The 12,353-nt window shown below is 43.9% G+C and overlaps 1 long non-coding RNA gene across 6 annotated transcripts in view; it reads right to left on the minus strand.

The window, feature by feature from the left end:
• The window catches only part of LOC146805388 (uncharacterized), a 272,286-nt gene that overhangs the window by 77,798 nt on the left and 182,135 nt on the right, over positions 1 to 12,353 (minus strand). For all 6 annotated transcript variants that reach the window (XR_014967839.1, XR_014967835.1, XR_014967838.1 and 3 more), the window contains exon 3: positions 785 to 890. This is a non-coding gene — a long non-coding RNA (uncharacterized LOC146805388). The remainder of the gene's footprint in view (positions 1 to 784; positions 891 to 12,353) is intronic.

Raw genomic sequence — 12,353 nt, forward strand, 5'->3', positions numbered from 1 at the left:
CACATTTTAAAGTAAAGTTACCTTTGGCCCCAAAGGAGTCAATTGTGAAAATAGAGAACTCTTTTCACATTGCTGAGTTTTAGATATTGGAGGTGGATTGCTGCCTTTTGAATATTTGTACACATCATTACTTAATAAGTCTGAAATGTCAATAATTGTTCATGATTATGGAGGATTTTTGTTTCCTGAATTGCTCACAGTGCACAATTTTTGCTGGTGGTTGTGGGTGATGAGCACCACCGCTTATTTTGGGGGTCTGGCACGTATGTTTCATCGTCAGAGCAAGAGAAAGACAAGGAGAAAAAAGAGAAATGTGGAGTAAAAGAAAGATAGGAAAATAATGAGACATTGAGAAACCAGGAATGAAAAAAGAACACACAAAAGTGAAATAGAAAGACAGCATATGTAAAGTGGTGAAAGACAGAGCCATGAAGCAGAATCAAGACTAGCAGCATTAGAATTCAGCAATCCTTGCATTCAGCTCATAAGAAATCCTTTGGGTCCATACACTTACGTATTGTTTTTACAAATAAAGTCATAAATAGAGAATAATTTTAAAATAAAAGCATCAGTCCTTAAAGCAAATGATGCACCATGTTCATTAAAGTGAAAACATTACCAAATAATATAAACATGTCTTTATAGCACCGATCTTTGGATAGTTTTATGCACAAGTTCAAAACGTTTATGTGTATGATTAGGTAATGGTAGCAACAATATGTATTACGTACATCAACAGTACTATTACACTCATACGATGTTCCTGAGAAAATAGACAGCTCACCTTTTGTGTTTTCATTTCAGGTGTTTTTAAATTGCAACATTTCCCACACTTTCCATTTTTTTCATTTGCACCATTAGTCTCTGAGGACATATTGTGATTTCAGTGCCTAATCACAGTAAAAAAAAAGATTACCCATAAATCATGTCTCAATGAGCTCAAAAACTGACGATGTTTTTACAAACAGTCAAACCAAGGTTAAATTCAAAACTGCAATCATGATATACAAAATCAGTAGGTTCATGCATCTAGTTACCACCAACTTCAAAACAGAAGCAACATGCCACACAATGCACATGGATTCAGATTCCTGTATCAAAGTGATAGTTCTTCTAAGCAAGAATGCAAGACGAGGAGGAAAATATAGAGCAAAATGTCACAAACGGTCTACTTGTACAAAGGCAAGAACAAGGACCACTTAGGTGCTAGCAGATCTAAGCAACCTTGTTGGTGTGTAGTGTACATATATACTAATCAAGAATTTTGCACACAAGTTTTGACAATATTGGTGTGCAACATACAGAGTGTTGAACTAAACCTGCTTCTATGCCAATAGGTTATACATATTAGTAAAGTGTAATTTTGGCTCTCTGATCCATTATTAGCACCATTTCCATAATTTGCTCATGATACTATAACTTTATTTAGTACCATCACCTAGTGCAAGAAAGTTTAAAAAGGCAATTTTGGGGGCAATGTATTTAGAAGTTAAGCAGTCCATGGCAGCATCCAAAGCTGAAACGAATAGAAGGATAGTATTATATATCAATTAAGATTTTGGTTGTGCTGCTCTCTATCTCAGAAATGGAACAGTTTAGACTGCCTTCTACCATACACACATACACTTGAACCATAGAACAAATGTGTCTGCTTGAGGTATACCCGTGCCCTAAGGTACTATTACTCACATCCCCCTCCATGCACAGCTTTCCTATCAATAATTTCACTGCAAATGTTGCAGTGATAATATCAGTGATGTCCTAAAAGATGTCATGAGTGATGTAATATTTGGGGTAATTAGCAGTGCATGGTGAGGGCATGAGTTATAGTTACCTTAGGGCACAAGCTATAGTTACTTGAGATAACTATAACTGCTGAATTTCTATGCTATTTCCTAACTATAACGTTCATGTAACCTTTGTTTTTTTAGTGAATTTCACCTTTTTTAATATAAATTGTACTACAATTTGACCATAAGTTCAATTTACTAATATACATTTTCACAAGTTTGTAAATACATTTTATTCACACATTAATTCCTATTAGATATTTTAAAACTGAAAGTTTTAAAATGAAGGTAAGGTAGCTTTTGTAGTCTTTCTATAAATGCAATGAACCAAGTTTTTCTTTCTTTTAAATTCATTTTATGGATCCTCAGATCCATCACAAATCCTTGGACAAAAAAGTGGCCTGCTGGTTATATTGCACACATTTAATGCTAAAACACCAACACATGTAATGCAAACATATGCTATTGCAATTTCTATATGTGTATCACAGTCAGTGGTGGGTGTGCCAGTGGTTGCGTGAGTGACTGTGGGATTGTGAGATTGGTTATACGGCTGTGTGAGTGGGTATGTGAGTGTCTGTGTGGGTGTATAAGTGGGTTTGTGAGTGGTTTTATGGGTGTGTGAGTTGTTTTGTGGATGTGTGAGTGGCTGTATTTGTATGTGAGTGAGTGTGTGAGTGGTTGTGTAAGTGGGTGTATGAGTTGGTGTGTGAATGGGTATTTGAGTGGCTGAGTGGGTTTGTGAGTGGGTTTGTGAGTGGTTATATGGGCGAGTGAGTGGGTGTGTAAATGGCCGTATAGCTGTGTGAGCTGTTATGTGGGTGTGTAAGTGGTTGTGTGAGTGGGTGGGTGAGTGAATGTGCGAGTGGCTGCATGGATCTGTGAGTGGGTGTCTGAGTGGCTGTTTGGATGTATGTGGTTGGTATGTAAGTGGATGTGTGAACGTGTGAATGTGTGAATGAGTGTGTGAGTACATGTGTGGTTCTGTAGGAGGGTTATGTGTTTTTTTAATTGGGGTCTGGACAATTTCTTGCTCGTGACAGGTTTCTCACAGACCGCTCCATCAGTCCCATGGGGTCAGGGTACCTCAAACCTGACCCTTTCCATCACTTTACATTGTATTTTCCCCATAGGCATTGAGTCCCAATGCACAAAATGGCAGGCACAACTTTCCTCTCAGGCTGCAGCCAGCCAATAATGGCATTGTTCTTGGCACATGGATCTGAGGATCCACCCTATATGGATCTGCGGTGGATCCGCATCGCAAGATATGCATGAATCTTTATACTTTAATATCTCCCAAACTACTGAACGGAATTACACAAAATTACAAAAAGCACTCTTTATGGACCAAGATCTAGTTTTCTGCCAAACTTGGCCCAATTCTGTTCAGCAGTTCAGGCTGTAGTTGTGTCTATAAGACCCTATAAGAATTTGCATGGGAAAAACGTCTTTTGGGACCACTCTTCTTTTCAGACCCCACTTAACGAATCACCCTGAAACTTTCCACACAGTACCTAAAGAAACTGCTTTTCAAAATGTTGTGAAAATTCATCAAACGGCGCCAGAGTTATTAGCCAAACAAAAAATGCGTTGTCTATGGGAAAATCTGGTTCTAACTATAGCTACCTACTTACAGTAGGTAATACCTATATATTACCTACTGGCGGTAGCCAGTAGGTAGTTATAGTTAGGACCTATTATCCATAGGAAATACGCAACATTCTATTTGGAATAACTTTGGCGCCGGTTGACGGATCTTCGCAAATTTTTCAAAACTGGTGGGGCGCTCCGGTCCGCTCCTATCCTAAAAGTCTCGGGGTGATTCGTCAAGCAGGGACCGAGAAAAAAGGGGGTCCCAAAACGTGTTTTCCCCATGCAATTTTCCATAGGAACCTTTAATTGCAGCTACAGCCTGAACTGCTGAACGGAATTACACCAAATTTGGCAAAAAGGTAGCCCTTGGTTCAGAGTCGTGCTTTATTGTTAAATGGTGTAAATCCGTTCAGTAGTTCCTGAGAAAATCAAAAGCAAATTCAAATATATATCTGGGTGGAGCCTAACCACACATCTCATCGTGAGATCTGATTGGCTGTAAGCACTTCATCCAAGAAGTATTGGCAGCCATCTTGGGACCAATATACATGATAGCACCTCATTAAAAAGCATTGCAGTTAATAGAAGGTTTTAAGACTTATAGTTACATTATAAATCATTTCTTGATGGTACCAGACTCATTTTAGGAACTGTGGTATGTTCTAAGGTGATTTTACCATGTGAAAAAGCCTTCTGCTGGGATATCATGAATCATCTTTGAGAGAAAACTATTTTCTCAAGCTTTTCCCACAGAGCTTTGGAAGGTGATCTATAAGCTAAACTGAGAGCATATTTTCTGTAAATTCACATTATCTTTTTCAGTCATGTGAGAATGAAGTCTGACATTCTCAGTAAAACATGTACATCCAACAAGGGCAGAGACTGTCAGTTTATTCCTTTCTGTTCTACTGCAGCTTCCCAGAGTGTTCTAAAGAACAACTAGAGTGCTAACAGTCCTACTTATGACAAACGTATTGCACACCTGAAGCCATCTTGATTGGAATGAAGTGATAACTCTTAAAACATTTAATTTAAAAAGGAAAAAAATGAGTGAGTTCATTTTGCCATAGAAAGTATGATTAGTGTTGAAGAAAGAAAAATTAATGCACATTTTAACTTCTCAAATTCTCTTCTATTTCATTAAAAAAGTTCTGACATGTAGACTGAAACATGCACTTTGAATGCCAGCAGCAGACTTCCCTGGTGAGCAGTAGCTTTACTACAGTGATCTAATGAGCAACTAGAGTGCTAACATTCAGAATTTATGGCAAATGTGTGACACATCTGAATGCCTTCTTGATGGAACCAAAGTAAAAAACTGAAAGTATTTCCTATTGAGGAGACTGAAGTAACTGAGGAAATTAGGAAACTTCATAACAAATAAGTCTCCCAAGATGGCCACCACAGACAAAAGAGCCCAAATGTAGCACAAATATCACCCAGATGTAGCCCAAGTATAGCCCAATGACAGAATATCCCAGAGTGTTCTTAAGAACAACTAGAGCGCTTACTGTCTTACTTATGACAAAAGTATGGCACACCTGAAGCCATCTTGATTGGAATAAACTGGTAACACTTAAAACATTTAATTTAAAAAGGAACACAATGAGGGGGTTCATTGTGCCACAGAAATTATGATTAGTGCTGAAGAAAGAAAAATTAGGGCACATTTTGAGTGACTTCTCAAATCCTCTTCTATTTCATTAAAAAATTCTGACATACAGACTGAAACATGCACTTTTAATACCAGCAGCAGACGTCCGTGGTGAGCAGTAGCTTTACTACAGTGATCTAATGAGCAACTAGAGTGCTAACATTCAGAATTTATGGCAAATGTGTGACATATCTGAATACCTTCTTGATGGAATCAAAGTAAAAAACTGAAAGCATTTCCTACTCAGGAGACTGCAGTAAATGAGGAAATTAGGAAACTTCATAACAAATAAATCTCCCAAGATGGCCACCAGAGACAAAAGAGCCCAAATGCAGCACAAATATCACCCAGATGTAGCACACATGTAGCCCAATGACAGAACTGTGCAAAACACTTTTTATTTTTTGTGTTTTTGCAGTTTTATATAGTGCAGACTTGTCAGGTATTGGAGTGCTTTACATGAGCATTGGTTACATCACACAAGAACAAATTAATTTTGGTTGTAGACATGGGGAGATTAAGTGATTTGACCAGAATCACAGAATGTCGAGCTGAAGCAGAAACTCCAACCTGGTTCCCCAGTTGCAAAGTTTACAGCTCTGGAAGTAACACCACATCCTCTCCCCTAAGTGAAACGATTAAACAAGTGGTCAACTGGTTAAAAAAACAGAAAGATAACAAATAATTTAAAAGTGCTTTGTCGCTATTTGAAAACTCAGAAAATATGTCCTCATTTTAGTTTTTTAGAGCACTAACCATAATTTTGATGCAAATAAGAACCTCTCATATATGTAATTTCTAAAGCAAATGTTCTAGGTATTACAGTTTTGATTACATCAAGATGACGTCAGACGTTCCACACTTTGGTAATAAATATAGAATGTTAGCAATCTAGTTGTTCATTAGGATACTGTTGAGAGGCAGAGGCCAGGGGCACGGTCTCTGAAACTTGAAGGGAGGTAGGAGGCTGCAGAGGCATCAATTTGACCACACTGGGCAGGTAGGAAGGGCAGTGGCAGCACAACAGACTATGGAGGGCAGTGGGAAGGGGGGCAGGGGTAACAAGCCAACAATACAGGACTGGCAACAGAGGCTGTGGCAATAGTATAGACCATTCTGGACAGAACGAAGAGGCAGTGGTAGGGCAACCATACATGCCAACAGACCCAATTCAGGCAGGAAACATCCAATGTTTTTAAGCTCAAATGGGCTTTATTTGATCTGTCTCCTGTCTACAATCTCCTCTTTTTCAATGTAACTCAGAGGGGAAAATCAATACCCCAGTTTTTCTTCAAAATCTCCTTCTTACCAAGTTCAAAATGTTCGCAAGTATGCTAAATTGGATCATGGAAGGCAGGAGGAATTGGGGTAGGGACATGGAATCGGATAACAGAGGACAGGAGGGACATGGAGAGGTGCACCAAACTGACCCTACAGGGCAGGCATCAGGGTTTGCAGCAGCACAACACACCACACAGGGCATGCGGGACGGTAGTGCAGCATAACAATCCATAGTAAGCAATAGGGAGAACACAGGACCATGCACATGGACAACAGAGAACAGAGGGGAAAGAGGTAATGGTAGCTAGCTGACCTTAATGGACAGACAGGAGAGAAAGCTGCAGCATAACAGACCATAAAGGGCAGGAGGGACGGATCAGGGGATCAGGGGCATTACAATGGAACAGACAAGCCAGGAGGGAGGGAATAGGGGTCTGCACATGGAAATAGAGGGCTGGAGGCAAGAGGGCAGGAGCAGGAAGATGACCATGGAGGTCAGCCCGGATGGGCACTAGAAGCAAGACACACCATGGAGAGCAACAGTGAGACTATGATGGCATACACACAGACCATGGAGGGACGGTGGGACGGGGTCAGGGGCAGCTAGCTGACCATACAGGTAAGGTGGGAGGGGCCGTGGCAGCACAGAAGACCATGCATGGCAGGGAGGGTCAGGACCTGGGCACAGACAAGAGAGTTCAGGGGAAGGGGCCTCACCACAGACCACGCGGGGCAGGCAGGAGGAGCAGTTGCAGCACAACAGACCAGGGAGGGCAGAAGGGTGTGACAGTAAAATGGACCATGGAGGACAGGAGGAAGGGGATAGGGGCATGGAATGTGGACAGGCAGGGTGGAGGTGGCAGGGACAGGTTACAGTCATCTGACAATGCTAGGCAGGTGGGAGGGGAGTGGCAGCTCAACAGAACACTCAGAGTAAATAGGAGTGGCAGGTCCATGGAACATGGTGGGCAAAAAGGATGGAGCAGGGCCATGCACAAAGACATTGGAGGGCAGGGGGAAGGAGAATAGGGGCAGCAAGCTAAGCACAGAGGATAAGCAGAAGGTCAATGATGGGGCATAGAATTGGGCAATGGAGGGCAGGAGGAGTGGACTGATACATCATGCTAAATGGAGGGCAGTGGCAGCACATCAGACCATGCATGGCAGGAGGGAGGAGGCTAGTCCATGGATTCAGACAACAGAGGATAGGGAGGAGGTGGATGGGGAAGCAAGCTAACTGTTCAGAGAAGGCGGGAAGGCCAGTGGCAGAACAACGGCCACACAAGGCTGTAATAAGGGAGCTGGGACATGGACTTGGACAATGGATGGCTAGGAGGGAAGGCAGGAGCAGCAAGCTTGGGTGGGGGCAGCACAATGCCAGGCCCTGCTTCCAACCCCCACCATCCATTGTGATATGCATCTTACTTAACGTTTAAAAAAAACTAGAAATTTGCTGAAAAAAACAAAGATTACAGGGATGGTATGGTTAGACTCAGATTTCACTCATACACAACCAGTGAAATTCAGCGGTTATAGTTACCTGAGCTAACTATAACTTACACCCCGCAATATATTGCTAATAACCTCAGACATTACATAATTCATGACATGGTCAGCTACATCACTCTTGACATCACTCATGACATCTCAAATGAGCTGTGAATGGAATGGAACTATAATCGCTAGAACTTTATTTAGGGATAGTGTGTGTATATTAACACCCCTTTTTTTCCTTTTCTTACGTGTAAGAACCATTATAATACACAACGTGCCCAGATTAATATGGCCGATAGCCTTTCACTTTAAAGTAATGTGTTGTCCATTGTTTATGTTGATATTTGCAATTCTAAGTATGTTTATTATGAATAAGTCACATTGACGAACATACAGGTATGGCGGTCACGGGGCAAGATATGCTGAAATGACATTGTGCGCATATTAACACTTGTTTTCTTTTCTTTATTGTATCAATTCCTGAATTTTCACATCGTGACCAGGCCAATATGGCCACCAGCTTTTTGGATGAAAGTAATGCACTGCTGATGACGTCACATATGACATCACTCATGACATGGTCAGTGACATCACTGATGACATCACTGATGACATCTCAAATGACATCATTGATGACATCATATACGTGATCATCTGATGCACCTCCTCACACCCTAAAATACAGACTACCATTCTCGAAACCATAGACACACCAATACTAGTACAGCTACAATATTCTGTGCACTATGCATGCCGACCTTTAATCAGCTACACAGCTTTGATACAGTCTTTTAAATACCCAGTTAGTACCTATGCAGTCTAGGAATCCATCTGTCTGTCCCATGCACTTCTCCATTCACCCATCCAGCACTATCTATGTATCCTATCGCTCCACCAATACCTAAGCACTTATAAATTCAGCACACACTTTCTTTGCAACACTGAAATTACTCCAGTTATTAGTCGTATACTTAAGGAATGGCGTAGTCAAAAACACAAGTGCAGGTACAATATTTTGTACACTATGCATGCACACCTCTAACCAGCTACAAACTATTAACACGCTCTTCTAAATACATAGTTGGTACCTATGCAGTGTAGGAATCCTCCTGTCTGTCCCATGCATTTCTCCAAAAACCCATCCAGCACTATCTACTTATCCTATTACTCCACCAATACCTAAGCACTTATAAATTCACCATACACTCTGTTTGTAATACTGTAATTATTCTAGTTACTAGTCATTAACTTATGGAATGGCCTAGCTACTAACACAAGTACATCTATAATATTGTGTGCACTACCCAAGCAGAACTCTAACTAGCTACATACTATTGATACACTCATCTACATACACAGTTAGTACTCATGCAGTGTAGGAATCGTCCAGTCTGTCCCATGCACTTCTTTAATCACTTATCTATCACTATCTACTTATCCTATCACTCCACCAACACGTAAGCACTTATAAATTAAGTGTTCACTTAGTTTGCAGCACTGTCATCATTCCAGTTACTAGTGGTGTTCTTATAAAATGACCTAGGCACCAACACAAGTACACATAAAATATTCTGTGCATAATCCCTACAAATCTCTAAGCAGATACATACTATTGGTCCACTCCATTAAATACTGAAGTAGTACCCATGCAGCATAGGATACCTTCTGTCAGTCTCATGCAATTCTTCAATCACCCATCCAGCACTATGTTCTTATTGTATCGGTCTGCCAACACCTAAGCACTTATGGGGCAGATTTACAAGCACCCTGCGCCACCAGTACGTCACTTTTTGTAACGTAGTGATGGTGCCAGGCACTCCTTCATATTTACAAGAAGAGAAAAAGCCACCCTGCGTGGTTTTTCCTCTCCTTGTAAATACGACCCCTTCATACACAGAACTTTGCGTTGAAGGGGCGTCCCATAGGTGTTGCTGTGGGTGTTCCCACGCAACATCCATAGAACAAGACACATCTCCAGATTTATGAGAAATCGTAAATCTGGAGATGTGTGTGAATGCTGCGCCATCCTAGAGTTGGTGTAGCAAGGCGCAACAAAGAGAATTGTTTTCATTTCTCCTCATTCTTTCCTCTTTCAATGCATGCTGCATTCCACAGCATACATTGAAAGAGGAAAATGCCTTTACTGATTGTTTTTGTGCAGGAAGGTGCCCCATCCTGCACAAAAACAATCTCCACACGACACAGACATCCTTGCACCATGGTGCAAGGGTGCCTGTGTCACCGCGTGGCTGCAGTTTGTGCAGCAGTGCAGAGGGAAGCACAGAGTTGCAACATATTCATGTACATATGTCACATCCCTGTGCTTTGGAAGTGCCACAGTGCAGTGCAGCTATAGAGCTTGCAGTGTCACGCTGCAGTACTTCCTCATAAATCTTCACCTATAAATTCACCATACACTACTAATGCATTCTTTCAGTCAATCATGCTGTATACATATATTCAACCAAACTTTCACACATTACCTTGCAATTATAGCTCTTTCTTTAACCAGATAAGGTAGTTCTGATAAGAACTTTTTTTTCTTCTTTTTCTTTTGTATTTATTTTAATTTTTTTGAACAATTTTGTATTTATTTTGGTGTTTTTTCAAGAAATGAACAAGAAAAAGAATGAATAAAACAGGAAACATTTGTAATTACTTATCATTCCAAAAACAAAAAAATTAACAACGATGGTTGCATTGCGCAGCACAAACTGCATCCACCAACAGCTCACCAAAACATATAAGTATCTTACACTTCACTCAGTGTTGCTCGAGAAAGACGAATTCTGGCCTAATGTCCATTGCAGGTGTTCCTGAGGATGCTCCTGATGTACTTGCCACAGCAGTTGAGGGGTTCAAAGCAGCTCGCCTCATTTCCTCCCGAGCAAGATTGAGAGGATGTGTGGTCCGTAGATGCTTGTAGATAGAAGCAGTGCCACTAGAGTATTTTTTTTCACTGCCTCTTGACAGGACTCGGTCACAAATTTTGCACGTCACCTTTCTCGCATTTACTTTCTACTCTCCAGGTGGAAAAGTGAAGAATTTCCACACTACAGATTCTGGCCTCTGTGGACATGGTGCCTCCAGCAAGAATTCTTCTTCAGAAGATACTTCCTCCTGCTGCTGCTGCTGTCCAGGTGCCATTTTGTTTGATATTTTTTGAAAAACACCAAAAAAAAACAAGCAAAAAGGTTTCCTGTAGGAAAAGAGATGTCTCTCTAAAGATGCTCCAACAAGGGGGCGCTAGAGAGCGCGCGGCCAAGATGGCTGCGTCCGAGTGAAGCTCCCGAGCAACGGAGCCGTTCTCCGTCGGTTCTCCTGCCCGGAGTGTGCTGCGGGGCTGCCAGGACTATCTATCCCTGCCCGTGGGGTCCCGGCGCCCGGCGAACCTAAAAGTGGCGGCGGGGGCGGCCTCAGCCTGCGTGCTGCCCCCCTTGGGGATTTGAACGGTGAAGAGCGCGCAGAGCGCTGGAAGCGGCGTTCGGCCGCGAGCACTACCCCACGCCGCGGCTTGCCACGAGGCGGCTAGGCCACACATCCAGGAGCGGACCGGCCGCGGGAGAGTTGCGGACCTGCGAGGGACTCCCCGGGGGCGACGGTGCACCTGACACCCACTACATCGCCTGCGCTGTGCTGACGCCCCTCGCGCTGTGATCCTGCCGGTCCCAACCCCCTGAGGCGGCAGGGGCCCGCTGCGGTGGACGGTGGTGGAGGACGTGGCGGCCGGGGGCACTGGAGGAGGACGTGACGCCTGCACCACCCAGGGGCCCGGTGAGTGACCCGACGTAGAGGGCCCCTCCCTGGATGTGAGGCTGGGGACGGGCCCCTGGCGAGTGCCCGACTGCTGCCCCTTGGAGGCGAAGCGGATCGCTGTGGTGGCGGAGACGACCCTGGCAGGCGTGTTGTGGCCCTACTGCTCGCGCCGATAGACTGGGATCGGGGTGAGGCGCCCAGGGGACTGACCGCTTACCTGTTGCTGGACATGGGGGAGTGGCTGCTACGGACCTGACGGAGAGAGGCCTGGCGGACCTTGGCTACTGGTTGCCCACGGCTCGCGGTGCACCTCCCCCGCCGGCGGTGCTGCCCTGCGCCCTGACTCCCCCGGCGCTGGTCCGATTCGTGACAGTGGGACAGGACCCCCTTCGTTAACGGCGCCTGGTGGTGATTGGAGCCCCGATCGGCCTCGTGCACCACTGAGCCCTCTGAATGCCATCGGCGCATCAGCTGGCCATGGGGCGGCTTCGGAAAAAGCAGGCTGAGCCCAGACTGAGGGCGGACGGCCCTGATGCGGCGCCGGGGCGCCCTGTTGTGACCGCGACGCCGCCTGCATCGACCCTGGAGGCCAAAATGGACGCCATGTTGGCGGCGGTCGACCGCCTGAGCAACACGCTGGAACAAACCCGCACTTCACTGGAGTCCCGAATCGACAAAGTCACGGTTGACTTCACCCTGCTCCACGCCGACCATCGCAGGCTGGCGGACACCGTTGCCGGTCACGGCCAGGCGCTACAGGACGTGCAGCCGATCGTGCGCAA

Source organism: Triturus cristatus, chromosome 8 (assembly GCF_964204655.1).
Source record: "Triturus cristatus chromosome 8, aTriCri1.1, whole genome shotgun sequence".
NCBI classification, from domain to species: domain Eukaryota; kingdom Metazoa; phylum Chordata; class Amphibia; order Caudata; family Salamandridae; genus Triturus; species Triturus cristatus.